This window comes from Ambystoma mexicanum, chromosome 1p, assembly GCF_040938575.1.
Source record: "Ambystoma mexicanum isolate Mex_15411 chromosome 1p, UKY_AmexF1_1, whole genome shotgun sequence".
Lineage (NCBI taxonomy): Eukaryota > Metazoa > Chordata > Amphibia > Caudata > Ambystomatidae > Ambystoma > Ambystoma mexicanum.
Window position 1 is genome coordinate 1,448,826,806 of NC_090921.1, and position 20,922 is coordinate 1,448,847,727.

General features: G+C 40.6%; 1 long non-coding RNA gene across 1 annotated transcript in view; it reads right to left on the minus strand.

Annotated features, from left to right (window-relative positions):
• LOC138579548 (uncharacterized) overlaps positions 1–9,219 on the minus strand; it is a 282,386-nt gene extending 273,167 nt beyond the window's left edge. The window contains exons 1-2 of the long non-coding RNA XR_011304084.1: positions 9,093–9,219; positions 1,348–1,397 (exon numbers count right to left, since the gene is read on the minus strand). This is a non-coding gene — a long non-coding RNA (uncharacterized lncRNA). The remainder of the gene's footprint in view (positions 1–1,347; positions 1,398–9,092) is intronic.
• Positions 9,220–20,922: the final 11,703 nt, after the last annotated feature.

Consider the following 20,922-nt stretch of genomic DNA (forward strand, 5'->3'; position numbering starts at 1 on the left):
CGCACAGCTAAATCCAACATTAAATCTTACCTCTGCCCCGTGATTCCGCAAGTGTCTGCACTACTGCTTCAGTTGGTAGTTACATCGAGAGCTTTACGTGGTCATTTCCTTGATGTGAGATTACACGGTCAGAACCATGAATACAATTTTACCTGCGCAGCCGTGAGTGTGAGAGCACCGTCGCTCGGAAAGCCCAAATGTTTCCTTGTTCTTCCCCATTTTGCAAGCTCCGCCCCTACTCTGATCTATGCGCAGGCCCCAGCCACACTCTGAATCTCATGCAAGGTACTCAGCCTCTCACAGAGATGTGCTGACCCTGCGCGAAGTAGCCACAGAGCATGGGCGTAATTTTAGGCAGGGGCTGGGGTGTTTGTCACCCCCAACTTTCATTGCACACTATTTTGTCCCCATTCATTTAAATGGGTCACCTTTTCTTCAGAGGTCATGTCCCCGCCAACATTTTCAGCAAAGTTTCTCCACTGCCACAAAGTATGAAAAAGTCCTAAGCAGTCGATTCCATCAATCGCCAAACAGAATTTGCATGGAGTTTAGCACCCAAAGTCGTGAATTACCATGCAGAAAATTCCATGAATCAGGCCTTTATGGAGCACTAGTCAATGCCTTTGGCCATGGCCAGTGGCCACAGACATTGGCCATGCCCATTGTATATTTTAACACATTAAGGGGCCACTAGCCATGACCTTGATCCAGGGCCAGTGGATGTATATTTCACAACACTAACCAGCCACTAGCCATGGCCTTCACCCATGGCCAGTGACCACATCCTTCGGCCATCCCACCTGTATATTTTTACACTTTAAGGGGCAGTAGACATGGCCTTCAGCCATGTACAGTAGCCACGGCCTTTGGCCATGCTCACTGTATTTTTTGAAACACTAATGGACCCCCAGCCATGGTCTTCAGCCATTGTCAGTGGCCACGGCCTTCGGCCATGCCAACTGTATATTTTACAGCACTAATCAGCCACTAGTCATGGCCTTCAACTATCACCAGTGATCAAGGCCTTTGGATGTGCCCACTGTATATTTTAACACATTAAGGTGCCGCTACCTATAGCTTTCCGCCATGGCCAGTGGCAATGGCCTTCAACTGTGCCCACCGTATATTGTACAACACTAACCAGCCAATGGCCATGGCCTCCAGCTATGAATAGTGACTAAAGCCTTGGCATGAATTTTTATTTAGTTAATCAGAGCTATTATTAGCTAAGTCAAGGCTTTTGTTATACCATAAATTCAAAATTTGTTAAGATCACTAATAGCATTAACAAAAAATATTAAAACTTATTTAGGTTAGAGAAAAGAAATGTTCTTCAACATTTCTTACCTGGTTTCTTTCATGGATGCCTGATTTTGTCTGCTTTTTCACCATAACATCTGTGAAAGACAATGCAATATATTTTATAATGGAAATATAAAGAAGAGTGGTGACTTTTTTTGTTTTTTCATAATAGTACTCTACAAATCCTGAATGTATTCTGAGTACTCAACCAATTAAGGTTGTGAACATTGATCATATCGTAGAGGAAAAAAACCTTCTAATTGGAGAAAGAAAACCTCTACTCACTGAACTAAAATATGTGCATACAACTTAATTAACTTCATTTTACATCTACATTTTTTCTATTTATATTATACTAATAATCTAAAAAACTATTATTAAAAGTCATGAGTTTATAAAACATTTCCTAAAAAAAATCAGAACTATATACAGTTAGTTTTGCTAATACATTCACTTGCTATACTTGAGTTTCCTTACTAAAATACATATTTGCACACAAATTAAATTATATCTTCGTTTGTAGAAACATCTCTTTATGGCAGACTTACTGAGGATGTTAGCATCCCAATAAATGCACATTATTTGACTACTTTGGCCATTAACAACATGGGCCACACATTATAAGTTCAAGGAAAGGGAGGACCCTAAATTCAGTTTTGCCTAATATTTCTGTATCAATGTAGCACACAGAATTTATAATTATTAATATTAGCATCCTAAAACAAAATCTAAACAGTGTTGGGTGTCTTGACCCACGTTCAAGTTATTATGCTGCCTCATTTGGTGCGGTGGGTTTAGAAAATCCAAGATGGCCGAAAAGCCCACATTTGCGCCAGAATCCAGGAAAACCGCGCAGTTTTGCACACACCAAAATGGTCGCCTGACCTACCACTCACCAGTGTGAGCGTGAGGGGCCAGAAGCACCATGAATGAAACGTGGTGCCAAAGGAAAAACAGCAGTGCCTGTTCGCTCAAAAAAAAGCGCTTTGAAATCACCTTTGTTTCTCTGAAATGCAAGCTAAAAATGCCTATTTTATACATTGCAAGATATTCAAAAATCTCACTGAACACCAGCAGACATTTGGCAGAATGTAGTCTTGTGTGCATACAAAATCTGGAAAGATAAAGAGCCCAAAACAATGTTTATAACAAAACTGGCTGAGCTGTGGATGTCAGCAGCTTACTGAAATTGGATTTAAAACCACTAAAATCGAAATGCTTAAAATAAATGAGTGGGATTGCTGAATTGAAGTCACCTAACAACAGGCGAATACTCCTCTCCAAGAGTGAGGGCAACTATGGAAATGAAAACAAGCATTTCATAATGCCTCCACTTCCAGTTTTTAAGCAATGAACAAGGAAACTATTCTCCCTACATTTGATACAAGTGAGGATTAAGAGAATTACACTTGGAAAAGGGAGGGGTGTGGCACGGCTGTTTTAGGGACAAGGGTAAATAAAACATGGCCAATAACACTGCTTGGGTAAGACAGCTACACTAAGCACTCAAATCTGGTTTTGCATCAGCAAATTCTGTATAGATTTTCAACAATGCCATTGTTTTGTGCACCTGTAAAAGGTACTACTACACATTCTATCTACAAAACAAAATATATGAAGTGTATCATAAAAAGAAATAACTGTATACACAAAGTTAATGTTTCATTTGTGTGCAAATGTTATTTTATGCAATCTTAAGCAGGAAACCAAGACAAAGAACCTAACTATGTCATCAGTTTTACAAAAATAAATACATATATGCCTATATTGTACAATTATTTTGAATGTAACATTTTTTAATGTCCATTATTTAAAATAATAGGTGGACAATAAAAATGTCCCTACATATAAATATATGAGTACCTACTACAAGCTACACTAGGTATTTTAGAAATGTCATTTCAATATTTCTTGTAAAACCTGTGTGTGTTTGTTTTGGTCACCAAAACACATAAGAAGTTAATAATGACGTTGCATAGTCTATACTTCACACTTTCAATTGTTTACATTTATATTGTTATTTAATACTTCCATTTGCACAGAAGCTTGATTATAACTACAGAATACCATCCTGAAGTTGTCAACTTATTTTCCTCACACTCTGTGATAGTGTAGGTGGAAAGGTTACTAAGGTCCTTCCATCTTGTCATCTTCATTTATGTCCTCTGTCAAATATTTGAAAACAAATCGACTTCCCTCCCTGTGCCCTCCTGGGGCCAAATCACTAAATTCTACTGTGGGCCGAACTTCAGCTGAACTTTCCTGTGATGGTAGACCTCCACTGTTAGGTAGGCTTACATTTCTTATTAATGGTCTTGTTCTTCATACTCTTGATCGCTGCCTAGTTTTAGGCAGCATTATATTCGGTTTTTGTTTTTTCTTCTGCTTGATCAGATTTCCTTTTAGAAGCTCTCTTTTCGTTTGAGGTAACTGAGCTTTTTTCACACTCTCGCTCCAATTTAGAGAATATCTAAATTTTTTTCTTTTGAGCTCTTATATCTGTGTCCTTTTCTGCTTCCAACAACCACACTTCTTTTCTTTTTATCTGGACCATAGGTGCTGCATCTACTACACTTTCTTCCATTTCAATTAAATCCCCCTCGTGGGATTGGCTTTCATGACTCTCAGGATGTGGGACCTTCCCAATGTCTTTGGGATCGCTGGCTGGCGGCATCTTGTCCCTTGAGTCCTTTAGTCTCAATTTGCCCCCCTTCTCCATCAGGTCTTTTTCCAGCATTACTAAACACACACTGTTCCCTGTGACTTCTCCGTGTCTTGTGTCAGCATCTCTCTTTTTGTCCAAATCCTCTCATCTCTTATTTTTGTCCTGGATTATGGGATCAATTATACTGTGCAAAATTCCTGCAATTTGTTCCGTGTTTTTATCCAGGGTACTAGGTAGATGTAACAAAGCCCTCCAAAACACCATCTTGGAATGAAGCATCGCCAGCAATGTTGATTGTTCCCTGATTGTATCATTTAAAGCCCCGTGTAACTTCATATAGGGGGTCAATGTCAATGTGAGAGTCGCTATCAGGTCAGCATCTACCAATGTTTTTTTTGTTGTCTGTTCTTCCATTTGCGCATCTGCCATGTCCATTTGAAGGTATTCATCCCATAAGGATATCTCCAACTCTCGCTGTGAGCACCCCATTGAGTCGGATGCTTTGATTTTATTCTTTGACTCCCCCAGAAAGGTACCCTGTTTACCGTTATCCTCCATTCTAGAGACTATAGGATCACTCCTCAATGCACTAGAGCTTTGTTCAAGGTCAATTGGTTCATCATTTTAGTTGGTATTTTCATTGGGATTTGATCCACCCCAGTTTTGTCTATTGTGGTTTTCAACTCCCCTGGCCCGTTTTTCAAATGCGCTCTGGTGGGTTTTAATATCTATTTTCTGATAAAAGAACCTCTGTTTGGAAAGTAACGTGCTGGAGTGATGTTTTGTGGCTACCAAATCGATTTTAATGATGGTTGAGTCAGCTTTTTAATGCAGGGTTGGGAGTGGGTTTGCCAAATCTATATAGCATAGATTGTGGTTTGGTGGTTGCTGTTGTTGTTATTGCTGCCTATATAGGGGTTGTGTGGTCTTCCCCTAGGGTTTTGGAAGCTCCAACTGTTTTTAGTAGTCCTGCTGGTGCTTGAGGTTCCACAGTGTCAATGGTCTGCACCACCTTATCACTATCGACTTACCTTTGGTCATTTGAAGATGTTGTCAAGTTGCGGGGATTACGTTCCTTCACCATTTGTAGAAGGTTATCCAGCGATGCCTATTTCTACCCTAATATCGATAGGGCAGGCCCCCTGCACTGACATTCCTGGGCCCTGTTCCTAGGTCGTGATTCTGCCCGTCGCCGGGTCTCTTATCCTGACTTTTTTCAGACTCTACGACGGTTGGGCAGTATAATATAGCCCACTTCAACCACCTCTATTCCATCTTCCCCTGGTCTCAATTCTACTTCTGACATACTGAAGGCCAAACTGTTGTACAGTCAAACCACAAGGGGTCCAATATACCTGTGTGTTCATCCTGCAGTATCACGCACACTGCCGGGATTGTGATTCGTGAATAGTCTTACTTGATGACAAGACCAAAACCTGGGACCGCTGCTGGATCAAAGGGATAGCCCCCACAGTCTCCCTGTGGCATCCGGTAAGCCTGGCTGATTAGTGTGCAGTTGAACCACTTTCTGTTCCGTGGATAGTCTCACTAGTATCCAAGGCCAACACCTGGGGCCATCACTGGGATGAAAGGTATAGTGCCCACAGTCTCCTATCGGCACTCAATGAGCCTAACTGTTTGATATGTAATTAAACCAGGTACTTCTAGAAATCCACTCATAGTTAAAACAAATCAGCATTCTTAAAGCAGTCAAAGCCTGACCGAGCAGACATCAACAGCTCTTGATTCCACAAAGCGCGACTAGTACTTACACTTTTTTTTTTTGTGTTGTCTCCTTCGTTGCATCAAGCTGAGTAAAACGATATTTCTTACTGTTAACGTTAATGTTAAAACATTCTGCAAATTGAAAAAATTCCCCCTGTGGCCTCGGTCTTCATACAGCTTTGCCTACACACGTTTCAAGCTAGACAGATTTGTGGAGAATCTCATGCTCAAATACTCCTTGACATAGGGTCAGAAGCCATAAAGATCCGTGGCAACCCAATTAAAGGATAGCAAGAAAAAAAACATAACTGCAATTTTGATAGATTGATTTTTAATCTCCAAACGTCTATGTATGTCTTCCGTCAATGTAAAATATGCAGTTATTTTACTTTGGCAACATTTTGGGGTTTTTGCCAATAAGAAACTGTCACTGGAATACAAAATAATTGGTATCTTAACATTACATGTCACTGGCCTGTGCACACCACTATTACATTAAATTTGTTACAGAATACACCTCTGTCAAACATCACGAAAAATGGGAAATAGAGGAGTTGCTGATCAATTTGCCTTACAAAGGACAACAGGTTCTGATTTTCTCATGCATCAAGAACTTCAGAAGCGTTGGGCAAATAACATTTATTGAACGGAGTGCCATAGGATTGATCCAATCACATAATTGAATGTATTGATAACTCCATGAAGGTCCATAAAGACTTAGCTGCCAGAAAATACAAATTCAGGCCCGATGTAGGTTGACCACGGGTAGGAGTAATCATGTTTTTCTCTTTAACCCAAGAGTTAGTTTTGCCTAATTTGCCCTTTACAAATAATTTCATAGACCTGCCAGGAAGAGAAATAAGGTGATACGTTTTAGTATAATTATTTGTAGGAAATTCTTATTTTCCACTATGAATTCGTTTGGTCCATATTCTTCTCCTCGATCCTGATCTGAATCACATAAAGCAAGGAATTGAATTAAATGAAGGGCTGACATATCATTAACAAACAGAGCCAATGTATGTACCTTTACCAACTGTTTCCTTGTAAATGCGGTCTAGCTCAGTTCTACTCATGTGACCTGTCTGATTGTTAGGCAGACCTAGTGCTGACTCCAGACTTTGGCTTCCAGTTTGGTAAACCCTTCCATAGAAAAATCCAAGTTACATTTGAAGCTATAGTTAAAGTGCAAGTCACGTTTTGTTTGTAAGATTCTACTAATGTTAACATAGAAAAAAACACATTGAGCATCAACACAGTGCAATGCACTCAAAACAATTCAATGTTGGCTGTTTTTTTTTCACTTTTAATACAGCCATATTTTTTAAAAAAATGTAAAAGATGTATCCATAAGTACCAAAAGTTGTCAAATATTTCTATTGGAGTAAATCATAGCTTCCATTTAAGAATTATTTGTGTGCTTTTTTGACTGAAAACACACGTGGTATGGCCAAGCAATGACACAGATGAGACTCTATTTGGATTAAAACAGAATGCTCGTTATTGTCAGTATACAAGTCAGGAAAACATCTATAGGTTTTAGGGATTGAGCAAAAACAAACTAATAAAGAATTCTCTTAGTAAACCACTGTATGAGGTAAAAGAAAGTAAAATTATATTTTATAAGCGGTGTCTTAACTAGTCTGAATTTTCAATTGTAACATACAGTTTGTTAATGTAATCTAACAATTCCTTGTCTTTGCTTGAGACTCTGTACTCTATAAAACAAAGCCCCAAAAGGATGGTCAATGGAGCATCTAATCTTGATAAGACCTCAGCCTACCAGTTATCCTAAACCAGCAAAGCACATTTTCAAAGGTGGGACCCAAAGCAAAGTAAAAACGTTTCATTATAAGTTCATCCCTATTCTAAAACAACAAAATGTAAATGATTTTCTGGAAATAATCTTATAGTTTTTACCCACAGCTGGTTCTCACCCTCAGGCCGCTTTGATGTTACCTTGAATTCCAAGTTGAAGTGGTTTGCTAAGTGGACAGCGGTTAAGCAGCAGACCGCCTGCCTTTCCCGTGTGAGAACTACTATCAAGTGCTAACTTGTACAAACCTTCAGCAGCAAGTAAAACAAGGTCGATATCACTTTAAGATCCAAGAGGACGCTGTGTCAAGCGGACGTGCTCCACCCCCTGCTTTCATTCTTAACCAACTCCACACCGCGAAGCAGTCGCAAAGTGGTTTGCTAAGTGGGAAGCAGTTAAGCAGCAGACCGCTTGTCTTTCCAGTGCGACAATTACTACCAAGTGCTAAAGTGTCCAAACCTTTAACTGCGAGGAAAACAAGGTTAATATCGCTTTAAGATTCAAGGGGACACTGTGTCGAGTGGACGTGCTCCACCCCCCTGCTTTCATTCTTGACCACGTCCGCACTGCGAAGCAGTAGCAAAGTGGTTTGCTATATGGGTAGCAGTTAAGCAGTTAAACAGTTATGGCACACCCATTTCGACCAATGTTCAAGGGTTATTCGGCGAAGACAGTTCTTTGGACTTATATGGCACAGTAGTGTGGGGCTTCAAAGATGGTAAGGCACTCAAGCACAGTGGGGATCTATTTTGAAAATCAGTACCTGGGATGTTTCCACTATCTGTGATATAATTAGGTTTAACTCATTTTGAAGATGTATTAAATGTGGCCCCTATAGCTTTATTTCTAAAAGCCACCACCAACACAAAAGCCACATTGAAGAAGCTTATTGGTGAAAGTAAGGACATTTCTAACCAGTATTAGCCTTAGTGAACATTTTGATAATTTTAGCCAAGTTTCCTCCTTAAGGGAGAACATATAATTCCACAAAACGGGGTAGAATTGTAAATGACACAATGTACCGTTTCTGCATTTGAGCTACTAATGCACATTATGTTATTTTGCCTTAAGTATATACACTTAAGGAAGAGATTTTTAATTCCACTCTTACGCGACTTCAACAGAAGGCAATGCCAACCAGCACTTGTATTTATTTTCTGTGTTACGGACCCTCTGATAGTTTGGTCACTGAAATGTTATATGGTGCGGTGGGGTACTTTATCCGGTATATATTATTATTTTTTTAGTTGTCATATTATTTTGTTTTGAACCGCCTCACTTGAGAATACATGCATTTAAAGTTAAATAGAGTGGGACATCACATTTACAACAAACATGCCCATAAAGTTCCCTCTTCGGGAAAATAATTCAAACAGAAAATGGAAACAGACCATGTAGCACAAAAGTACTAACGCATTCTCAACAAAGCATGCCTCTTAAAGAAGTCATTTAAATAATGCCTAAACAAACACAAAGTTGGTTCTTAGTTGATTTAAAGAGCGCGGTTTTTTGTAAACCACCTGGGGAAGTTTTAAAAGCAAACATGCACATATATTTCGTATCACTCAAGCGTGCTTTTCATACCTCACCCAAGTGCCTTGATAGCAGCGCGTGGCTGCACTTTACGAAGAATCACATTCGCATAACCCTACTCTATCCCTTCAAGTGCCATCTGCCACATCTTTGTATGAGCACAAATGACGAGCCTCATTTCCTTCGACTTCTGTAAATGTGACATGGTGTCACTGACGCATCACTGTCCGACGGATGTCCTTGAAACCTGGCCTCTGAAGCACCGCGTGCTCAGTGCTCACGCCATCTCTGCCTCGCGCCGTCTCTGGCTGACAGTGGACGCGTTCATCTCGGTGTCAAATCCCAACATTTCTGTCGCACTGGGACGACAAAGGTAAACCAGCAATACCAACGTGTCTCCAGACTAATAACACAGGAGAGAACGGGACGTGTCCTAAACACGTTTTTCGTTGCAATGCGCAGAGTGAATCCCGCCGAAAAGTATGATGTAATGCAACTCCAACGTAGAAGTCAAAGCTATTGCACATAATGACATGAATAATGACTCTGTTATGTATTATTTACAGACTCAAACCTTGGGGAGGAACATTGCAGTTGATTTGTGAATACTCTATTTGAGAAAAAATACCCTTTTCAATATTTTTTTAAAAAATTGGATTATTTTATTCCTATAGGTAGAATTCGGGGATCTTCACGTAGTTGTTGAATGTTGCAATGGAGGAAAAGTGAGCACATGATATTAGCCAAACCATTAAAACGTGCCCAGATTGAATGCTATGCTAGGGTCCTTGAAGTTAGTCAAGGAGCACACTTCTACCATCGTGTTGCACTAATGGCGTCCTTGTTCAGGCGCTGAATTCCTAAACTGATGTGGTACGGCATAGTTTATTCCTCGGGGGTAAGTGAGGGCTCAGAACTAGAAGGGGTTCGGAAATCCGACCCTTTGTCTTCCAGTCCAGATTTTTAAAGATGGTGGCCCCAACATGCGGTAAGAAGCTTCTCGGCACGCAGTCCCCTCTTAGTGTTTGTTGAGGTGATGAGTGTGCAACTGAGTGATAGGGTTGAGAGAGACTCGTGTGAAATGTGGAGGAAGGTGAAAGAATGCAGAGGCAGATGCAAGACCATAGAGGGAATGCTGAGCTTGGCGGCAGCCATGAGGACTGTGGGGCTGTGAAGACAATGTGTTGGAAGAGGGTGCTGTGCTATTATGAGAATGCTGTGCAACTACGAGGGTGGTGGGTAACTGCGAGGGTGCATGGCTGTTAGGATGGTTTAGGAGGATGAAGTGTGACAGTGGGGTGAGATGCAGTGATGGGGCATGTGGGTTTGTGTGGATTTCTATGACACTGACCAGGCTTGTGGGCAGGTGTGATAAGTGGAGTGTAGCTGTGTAGGCAGATGTGAGGATGAATAGGGATCTGAAAAGCTCTGCAGGTATGGCCGTGGAGAGTGGTGTGTGGCTGTGTGGGGTGATATGTGGCTCTGTGGGGTAATGTGTGGTTCTAGGGTTAATATTCGGCTATGGGGATTGTATATGACCGTGGACCCTGTGTGGTGATAGGGTGAACTGTGCAGATGCGTATTGCTGGTAGTAATATGGGGCTATGGTGATGAAATATGGTTATGGAGGAAACATGTGGCTGTGTGTAGAGATGGCAGTCTGTAGCAGAATATGTGAAGCTGTGAGGCGCTATCTGTCTGCAGGGTGAGTGTGACTGGTTTGGTGAGGACTGGCTGAGTGGATGATATGTAGCTGATATCAGTGATCTGGCACTGATTGTGCATGATGTGTGGCAGATGGATGATGATGCAAACTAAGGTGGATGATGGGTGGCTGAGTAGGATGATTCATTGCTTTGGGGGATAATGTGAAGCTGTAAGGGAATTATACATGTCGGAGGTTAGATTGTGGCCGAATAGGGTGACATGTGGTCAAGTAGGGCAATGTAAGGCCAAAAAGGATGAGATCTGGCTGAGAGGCAGATGTGATGCTGTGGATGCAGAAATGTGGCTGTCTGTCAGGGATGATGTTTAGCTGTGAGCAGGCTTTCTATTTGAGGGGCATGAGGGGTGGGAATGAGGAGTTGTGTGCCACCGTGCAGGATGATGCACTGGTTCAGAATGGGGGTGTGGCATGGTTTGCAGCTAGATATGTCAATGTGCAATGCGATGTGGTTGAAGCAGACGCTGTGGGTGTGCAGGGTGACATGGAGGAGATGTAGACATGGGATGATGCGGAGGAGGCAATTGCATATGGTCTGTGGTGTATGTTTGGAAGGGGAAGCATTTTGCTCGAGTATGCATTTTGGCTGGCCTTGTAGAGGGGTACGCTGGTGGGAGAAGTGTATATGGTGAGGTGTACATTGCACGTGGAGAGGATCTGGGACGTGAGACATTGATTAATCATGTCTTGTTGGTTGGCTTAAAGACTCCAATGACACACTATTGGAGAGGAAAGTGGTACAGAGTTTCATATGGTATGGGGTGCCTCATTCTAGGATTCTAGGTTGCTTGGTTAAAGTGAATGCTCAAGTTGGCGTGAAGCCATCTGATTCTTGCTGGTGTAATTACAGACTCTAGTCTCACATACTGTTGGGGAGAAGTGTCTTACAGTCCGGCATACAGCATGAACTGCTTGATGTATCCTAGGCTCTGAGTTTAAGTCACTTACATAGCAAAAACGCCTCTTCATTATTTGGATTGACTTTAAAAGTCGTACCTGGCGCGTAGTTCTCCATTTCCTGCATGCAACACTATGTATGGGCGTTATGCTGTTTCTATCATTCATCTATGTCGCTTATCTTTTTTGATATGTTCTTAAATTGTAACATTAAAACATCTAATATGAGATTAGAATGGACATTTTAGAGTTGATGATAGTTCATCCAGAAAAGCAGTATCATGTTTCTCTTGACGGGTTTGATTTCAGTAAGGACAATCCAAGTGATATCACTCCTTTACTCAGACTCTCCCTGTTTTGGGAGCAAAAGAACATGCTCTCAGAATTAAATAGTTGATTATTCACTTTACTGATCTCTCACACTGACATCTTCTCCCCTCCGATGACACTGCAGTGTTGAATAATTTCAGACCAATAGCAGGGCTGCCATAGCATTCTGGAGAAAACGGGTTATGCTGCCGGTTACAGGTGTCAGTGAAAAGGACAGAGTCTTGGATACTTACGGATCAGGCTTCTGACCCAGAAATGGAACCAAGACTGAGCTGATCACACTACGGGGCGATCTAATGATGGCTGCCAACGAGGGTCATCCATTGTTGTTAATGATGTTGGGCCGGTCACTGGCCTTTGATACACTGAACCATAAGCCCTTACTTTCTCCACTCATTGATGTTGCTGGTGTGTGTGGCTCTGCCATGTGTTAGTTCTGATCTTTTTGGAATAACAGAGATTTTGAAAATTGAACATTTTATCCCCAACCCAGTGACACTGGACTGTAGGTTTCCTTAAGATTCCCCACTTTCGCATGCTTTGTTTAAAATTCATATCAGTATCTCTTCTCTCTCATACACAGGGTTCCCTTTTCACTCAGTTGCTGACAACACGCTCGTTTAATTCCACTATATTGGGTTAAAACATAAAACATACGAAGAGCGGTGATACTGCGAGGTCCACGTCACTTAATTCAAGGTCACAACATAGCTCCTATGCCTCCTAGATCGTTTAAGCCTGGATAAGTCGTATGGCACTGAAACTGAAAACTTGGCAGTTCCATGGTTCTGATAAACATGGTTACATAAAGTGCATTCCTTGTATCCTAAAAGATTCTCATTGTGTTGTGGTGAGTACAGTGGTTAATTACAAGGTGGACTATATGTATGTCACTATACAGAAGTAACAGGGGAAACCAGGGGAATCTGATTACTATGACCTGGCCTGGATAGAACACAGAAAAAGCTCAACATAGAAGGTCAGAGTAAAGTTGTGTTTATGTGGTGAGTACCAAAGTAGTCTACTCCATAGAGTGAAACAAATAGCTCAGTAACACAACAATGATATAAACGTGTCTAATCATGAAACATTCACTGGGTTGAAATAATTTAATTCAATCCATCGACACAAAATCTCAATTCAATATTATTTATTAATATATTTAGAATTTGTAAAAAATACACAATATCATGAATGTTAATATCAATCAATTTATGCACCAGTCCACTCGATTCATCTATGGGCTGGTACAATATAACATTTCCATCTAAAACCACAACCGACCCCACTACAACCATACCTCACTCACACTCAAACCATTCATCAAAACATAAAACTATAACAAATATTTCATAGTCATCAAACCTATCATGCTAAAATACAACATTACAAATTTTGTCCATTGTAAATATGGACTCTATATTGTCACTGCTGAGTCAATCTTTTCTAATACACATTGTACTGACTCAAGCTAGTTGACCTTAAAACTGTTTATAATTAACAGTGTATTCCCCAACCCGACATGTTTCTTTCCGTATAACACATTATTAGACAGAAATTCTTCAGGGGTACTATGGTCCCACGTGGTCAGGTGAAATGTAGATGGAGAAACGAGGAAGATGTAGACTACACCGGAAAAAACTCACCTAAATATAAACATAAAAATGAATATAAATAACACAACATCAATCTAGCTACATTGCTCACATTATTAGATTGATCATTACAACCGCCGTACCAATGAATCAACGGGGTGTAGAGAGGGGTTTTAAATACCCCGACATTACCTTCACCATAAAAAGACAAGGTCACCGGAATACGGAACCATGCAGGGATCGTTGCCAAAATTGGTGTATCCCCAGTAACATCACCTATACCAGCACCATGTGACAACGTAGGACAATCTAGAACTAGTACTCAGGCACCCGACAGTAGATGGTTCGGAAGACCAATACCGAAATATGAATTGTGCATATTAAAATAAAAGTGAGAGTCAAAAAATGATCCATTACAGACCCAACACTTACAGTCACTCTACTGTAGATATCTCCTCTATTGATAACTGTCGGACACGATACCTAAGCGCCCAATGGCACCATTAAGATCGGCAGACCCATAAGAAGAAAAGGTCAGCAGACCAATTATTGAAGAAGAGAGCGTGTGTATAAGGCCGATTCCATGGGACCTCTGTATACACCTCAGTCAATGATGGGACCACTATACACAAAGGAAGAGCAACAAAGAGAAAAAAAGAAAAAAACAAAGAGAAAAGAGAGTGGAAAATTCAATCTCTTATAACCATCTACAGGAACACTCATAAAGGAGTATATATTCCTCCCTCGATAGGTGCTGTCTCTGCCCATATGGACATCATCAATACAAAGTGCATAAACATTTTACATGGTACACAAGAGTATTAATTCAAAGTTGTTTTGCCATAACATTATACACTCCATATTTTGCTTACCTCAATCCTCAGGATATGCACCTATACGTTATGTGCATTGAAAAACTGCAAACTAGCAGCCAACACCCTCACGAACAAATCCAGAAATCTGGTCTATAAGGATCGGGTCAATGAATATCAGACCCAATGTTGATATGCGTGCTAGGAAGATAAACAAAAAGAAAGACAGAAAGAACAACAACACTCATCAGTGAGTTCTACCACTATAACAGATGGTTCAAAGGGATATTAAAAAAAGATAACCCAACACTGTCAACCAGTGACAAAACGTTCGTAGCTACAGGAGCATTTAGAATGACTTGAACAGTCTATTCCCTGTACTCGCCGTAGTAAAAGAAACCACCTGGTCAAGTCAGTCGAAATCTCTCCAACTATATAATTAGGCCACACGATCTCGGTCCTTTCACATTAAATAGAAGTACTAGTCTACAATCGCATTGCTTACCTCCACTGCTCCCGAGCATGTTCCGACGAAGACCGTAGCAATCCCGTGATTCCACGCAACCAGTGTTCCGGGATCCAGCTTCCGGCACATATACGTGATCACCCGATCACATGGTGACCACGTGATGTAAATAATTAAACGATGCAGCAACTCAAGCGTAAGACAAATACGTACACGTCAGTGATCACGTGCCCGTCAGTGGCCTCGTCGCCTCCACGGCTGACCTTCATACTGCAGTATATCAATCTAGTCATCCGCCCCAGTCACGTTTGGCCAGTTAAGGGACGAGTCCCATTTTTTGTTGAAAAAACATCAGCAATTACTATAGACATAATCACTTCATCCCACAGACGTGGTTGGGTGGGGTCATTTAATACTCGACTAGGACCGTAACCGTTGGCAATAAAGAATATAGTTAAGAAATAAAAATTAAAGTTTATTTGTGTGAACGGGAGAATAAATTGTAACGACAGTGATGACTGGTATTATCACAACGCTACAGCACACATCAGCAGTGGTAAATAGTCCTGAATCAATGGGGGATCGAAATCTATCCCAGTCATCACGCACAGCATGATGGCTATAACAATAAAGTCGCCTGAAAAGCAATGTAATAAAAAGTGACTAAAAATTCCAGTCAATCGCCTCATTAAGACCAACCTCGTGGCTCTTGCTCAGAAAAATAAGTTTTGTTTCTTCCTTCGACAGAGTTTGTTTATCCATTGCAGTATTGTTAGTGGCAACCACTTTCTTCAATACTGTCCACCTCAATTCGTCACAACCATGGTTTCTCATTACAAAATGCCCTACTAGGGGGGCTGTGAGATTTTTCAATCTAATGCAGCTCCTGTGTTCGCAGATACGGGTTTTAATTTTTCGTTCCGTTTTGCCAATGTATATTTTGTCACAAGGACACCAAATAGCATAAATTACATGGCTGGAGTTGCAATTTGAGAAATCCATCTGAGCCCACGGTCTTCTGAGGCCAATATCAACCTCGGTGGACCGTCTAGTCAGTGGGCAGCAAACACACCTACCACAAGGGGCGTGTCCCCGCAATCGTGGAAGCCCCCACTGTTGGGTAATGGTGACTTGTTTGTCCAATTTGATACTGATGTCGTTCCTACTTACCATCTCCTTTACATTACGTCCCCGTTTAAAAGCACATCGTGGACTAGCTACTGGTATTTTAGCCTGTGCTAGGAGATGCCAGTGCTTCTTGATAATCTTTATCACATGATTAGACAGATGGTTGTAGGTACTGACAAAAACAAGTGAATCTGATAAGGAAGAACTAGATTTAGGTCTGTATTCAAGTAAGGCTTCTCGATGATTATTAGAGGCTCTCTTAAATGATCTGTTAACTATCTTGCTGGGATACCCACGTTGGATCAGATTACCACTTAGAATCGAGGATTCAGACTCAAACATGTCCTTCTTACTACTATTCCGCTTGAGACGAAGAAATTGTCCAAACGGTAAATTATCCCGCAGAGACTTGGGATGAAAGCTATCGTATCGTAGGAGGGAGTTTCTATCAGTCATTTTATGAAAAGGTCTCAATCCCAACACATTAGTGGATAAATCAGAGTAGATGGTTAAGTCCAGAAAATCAATCTGTTCCTTATGGAAATTCATAGTGAACTTCAAAAACGGGTTAATCCCATTTAGCCATTGAAAAAAAGCCAATAAAGTAGTCTGGTCACCATGCCATATCAAAAGTACATCATCAATGTACCTTCGCCACAATGTAATGTGGTCTCTGTAAATGTTCTCTTCGCTGTAGACGCTCATATGTTCAACATAGTCCACATAAAGATTAGCCAAGGAAGGTGCAACAGCCGAGCCCATGGCAGTACCATGAATCTGCTGATAAAAGCGGCCATCAAACTGAAAATAATTTTCAGTCAGGGCCAATTCTGTACACCATAGTATGAACGAATTTGGTGTCATCCCGGATGTACGTTTGGATAAAAGTAACTCCTCAATAACATCCAAAGTCGAAGCTTGAGGGATCTTAGTATATAATGAAACAATATCCATGGTGACGAGAATATCCTCATGTGGATTAAAATGTAAATTCTCAATCAAGTTAATTACTGTCATAGAATCTTGAACATAGGACGTCATTTTACTAACAAACCCTTTCAAAAAAGAGTCAGCAAATTTGGCTAATGGTTCCAGTATTGTATTGGTGCCCGATACTATAGGTCTTCCCGGAGGATTAATCAGTGTCTTATGGATCTTAGGCAGAATATAAAACAAAGGAACACTGGGATCTTTTTTAACCAAATACTCAGCTTCCTTCTGAGTTATCCAATGCCTGTCTTTAGCTTTCTCAACTTTATGGGTAATCAAATTAATCAGGCGTGCAGTAGGATCCTGTTCAACCAATTTATAAAAAGATGTATCTGAAAGTTGTCTCAGGCACTCCATAACATAGTCTTCTCGATTCAGTAATACAATCGCGCCGCCCTTATCTGCGCTACGTATTACTATAGATGTATTATTTTTAAGAGATTCAAAGGCTTTTCGTTGTGCTGTCGAACAATTTTGGAAAGCATACGGTGAATGTGTGCGTTCCAAAGTGTCTAAATCATTCAGAACCCTTCTTTCAAAAACCACCGATTCCGGACTATGGCTTGTGGTAGGTGGGCAGAAGGAAGACCGGTTATGTAAACCAGTATTCCTTTCTTCAGCCTCAAATGGATTTTCATGAAAAAATTGTTTCAAATGTATTTTCCTAAATAATTCCTCGATTTCAACCCTCGAAACAAAACGGTCATAGGCAATGGTAGGGACAAACCCAAACCCCTTCTCCAGGACCGATGTTTCAACTGGTGTAGGGATGTATGACGATAAGTTGATTAATAAGCTTTGTTGCTCCTTGTTACCGGGGGTTCGTAATCCCAATTTTGTAGGTCCTGATCTAAAAAACCAACCGATGGACCTCTACCTCTTGGGAATGGACGGGTATTCTGAGACCTACGTCTATTAGCATTTCCACGTCCACGGTTGTTACCACGTCTTTGCTGTCTTCCACTTACACCACGGGTGAATGTATCGTCATCCGAGCTGTGAGAGCTAAACGAGGTGTTAGTGAATCTTGCGTTTTTCTGTGGTTGTTGTCTAGGGGCCCCGTCATAATGTTGATCAGGTACATACCCCTCTTGGGTATACCGATAAGCTTTCTCATGTGAGAAGTCAGTAATATCAGTCTTAAGTCGTCGGATACGATCCCTTACAGTAGATTCCTTAAAATCATTCATTTCACGAATAATCTCATCAAGTCTCTTGGTATATACTTCCAAGGGTACCAATTTTTTGATAGCCTCTTCTAACTTCTTAAGTTCTTCCAATTGTTTCATGGACATCTCCTTTGCGGTGTCAATTATTAAAATTAGCCAATCACGTCCGCACTTATTTGCAATGTAGCTCCACCTAATGATGAATTCTTTATTATCAAGGAATAAACGTGGTTCATTCCTCACCACCAATCCTTGTGGTAAGACACCATTGCGCAAATACTCCAACATAATAGTACCGTGGAGTTCTGTGCGGATAGATCGTTTACGTAATTGGAAAAGCTCATCCCAATTGCTAATATTAGTTAAAGGTGAGCTTTCCCCATCATTGGAAAATAATGAGGACTGAGCCAATAGTTCGGCCACATATTTGTCATCGTAGCTTCGAATTTTGTCTGCTGCCATGATGAAATAGCACCTCTGGGCACTATAACTCAACTTAGCGGTCACTGGTTTAGCCCAAAATTGTCCAAAACGTGTAACACGGGGCTAGATGATAATAGTGTAACTCAATATAGTGAAGGCAAGTAACAGAAAAAATCCCACGATCAAAAACCGTGCAAAAACATCACTATACAGAAGTAACAGGGGAAACCAGGGGAATCTGATTACTATGACCTGGCCTGGATAGAACACAGAAAAAGCTCAACATAGAAGGTCAGAGTAAAGTTGTGTTTATGTGGTGAGTACCAAAGTAGTCTACTCCATAGAGTGAAACAAATAGCTCAGTAACACAACAATGATATAAACGTGTCTAATCATGAAACATTCACTGGGTTGAAATAATTTAATTCAATCCATCGACACAAAATCTCAATTCAATATTATTTATTAATATATTTAGAATTTGTAAAAAATACACAATATCATGAATGTTAATATCAATCAATTTATGCACCAGTCCACTCGATTCATCTATGGGCTGGTACAATATAACATTTCCATCTAAAACCACAACCGACCCCACTACAACCATACCTCACTCACACTCAAACCATTCATCAAAACATAAAACTATAACAAATATTTCATAGTCATCAAACCTATCATGCTAAAATACAACATTACAAATTTTGTCCATTGTAAATATGGACTCTATATTGTCACTGCTGAGTCAATCTTTTCTAATACACATTGTACTGACTCAAGCTAGTTGACCTTAAAACTGTTTATAATTAACAGTGTATTCCCCAACCCGACATGTTTCTTTCCGTATAACACATTATTAGACAGAAATTCTTCAGGGGTACTATGGTCCCACGTGGTCAGGTGAAATGTAGATGGAGAAACGAGGAAGATGTAGACTACACCGGAAAAAACTCACCTAAATATAAACATAAAAATGAATATAAATAACACAACATCAATCTAGCTACATTGCTCACATTATTAGATTGATCATTACAACCGCCGTACCAATGAATCAACGGGGTGTAGAGAGGGGTTTTAAATACCCCGACATTACCTTCACCATAAAAAGACAAGGTCACCGGAATACGGAACCATGCAGGGATCGTTGCCAAAATTGGTGTATCCCCAGTAACATCACCTATACCAGCACCATGTGACAACGTAGGACAATCTAGAACTAGTACTCAGGCACCCGACAGTAGATGGTTCGGAAGACCAATACCGAAATATGAATCGTGCATATTAAAATAAAAGTGAGAGTCAAAAAATGATCCATTACAGACCCAACACTTACAGTCACTCTACTGTAGATATCTCCTCTATTGATAACTGTCGGACACGATACCTAAGCGCCCAATGGCACCATTAAGATCGGCAGACCCATAAGAAGAAAAGGTCAGCAGACCAATTATTGAAGAAGAGAGCGTGTGTATAAGGCCGATTCCATGGGACCTCTGTATACACCTCAGTCAATGATGGGACCACTATACACAAAGGAAGAGCAACAAAGAGAAAAAAAGAAAAAAACAAAGAGAAAAGAGAGTGGAAAATTCAATCTCTTATAACCATCTACAGGAACACTCATAAAGGAGTATATATTCCTCCCTCGATAGGTGCTGTCTCTGCCCATATGGACATCATCAATACAAAGTGCATAAACATTTTACATGGTACACAAGAGTATTAATTCAAAGTTGTTTTGCCATAACATTATACACTCCATATTTTGCTTACCTCAATCCTCAGGATATGCACCTATACGTTATGTGCATTGAAAAACTGCAAACTAGCAGCCAACACCCTCACGAACAAATCCAGAAATCTGGTCTATAAGGATCGGGTCAATGAATATCAGACCCAATGTTGATATGCGTGCTAGGAAGATAAACAAAAAGAAAGACAGAAAGAACAACAACACTCATCAGTGAGTTCTACCACTATAACAGATGGTTCAAAGGGATATTAAAAAAAGATAACCCAACACTGTCAACCAGTGACAAAACGTTCGTAGCTACAGGAGCATTTAGAATGACTTGAACAGTCTATTCCCTGTACTCGCCGTAGTAAAAGAAACCACCTGGTCAAGTCAGTCGAAATCTCTCCAACTATATAATTAGGCCACACGATCTCGGTCCTTTCACATTAAATAGAAGTACTAGTCTACAATCGCATTGCTTACCTCCACTGCTCCCGAGCATGTTCCGACGAAGACCGTAGCAATCCCGTGATTCCACGCAACCAGTGTTCCGGGATCCAGCTTCCGGCACATATACGTGATCACCCGATCACATGGTGACCACGTG